This window comes from Rhinopithecus bieti, unplaced genomic scaffold, assembly GCF_001698545.2.
Source record: "Rhinopithecus bieti isolate Rb0 unplaced genomic scaffold, ASM169854v2 scaffold_17182, whole genome shotgun sequence".
Lineage (NCBI taxonomy): Eukaryota > Metazoa > Chordata > Mammalia > Primates > Cercopithecidae > Rhinopithecus > Rhinopithecus bieti.
Window position 1 is genome coordinate 27,233 of NW_016808817.1, and position 951 is coordinate 28,183.

The window sequence follows — 951 nt, forward strand, 5'->3', positions numbered from 1 at the left end:
TAGGAGAAGAGTGATGTCAGGTTGAAGAGAGGAAGTAAAGAGAATATTGACAACTTTTAGCTTTAGGGTATAGCAAATACTGAAATGCGGTGATACATGGAGGATAATTTATATTTTAGAGGGTGCTGCTGTTTGGCCAGCTTGTAAAATGCAAGATAGTCAAGAAGGATTCACTAAGTGAATAAATGCAATTTGATGACCATAGGTAACTAAATTTCAGTGAAGAATGTGTCTTCTTGTCAGTTGGACATAGAAAAATAACAGTAAAAGTTGAGTTTATACTCCTTATATAATTGACTTAGTTTATGAGACATTAATATGAAAGTACTGTGTTCTATAGTTTCTCACTTGTTTTCTAATTTGGGTAAATCTTAAATATTAGAAATATATACCTAATTTTCCTTACTAGATTCACAATTAGAGATAAAATGAAACAAGTAGATTTTGATCCTCTTTCATACAGGTCTTAGAAAAAAATTATACTGTTTTTTATTTTTGGTTAAGAGCTCTACCTCTCTTTCCAGACTCTGCTTTTTTAAAAGCCCCTTTAAAGAAAATGAAATATCCAATTATTCTGTTGTGAAATAATTATGTGACCTATTCAGCAGTCTAATATTAATTTAGCTAGATGCTTAGAGACTTAAAACTCATTATAGTAATGACTTTATGGGGTACACTCTAGTTTCTCCTTCAGGAAAATGTCATTGAAGAAATAGATTTTTGGTAGTTATGAGAAATATATAGCACATGTTTTCCAGACAAAAGTAATAACTGCCTATTAATCTGAAAATTGTGATCATTGAAAAGAGGACTCACATCATCTCCTTCTACTTAGATTTTTCTTTTCATAAAAAATGGACTCATCAGGTTATGTCAAATAAAATATGGTTTAATTATTAGACTGGTCCTTCACATGACTGAGAAGGTATAAAATATACAGAAATGTTGGTG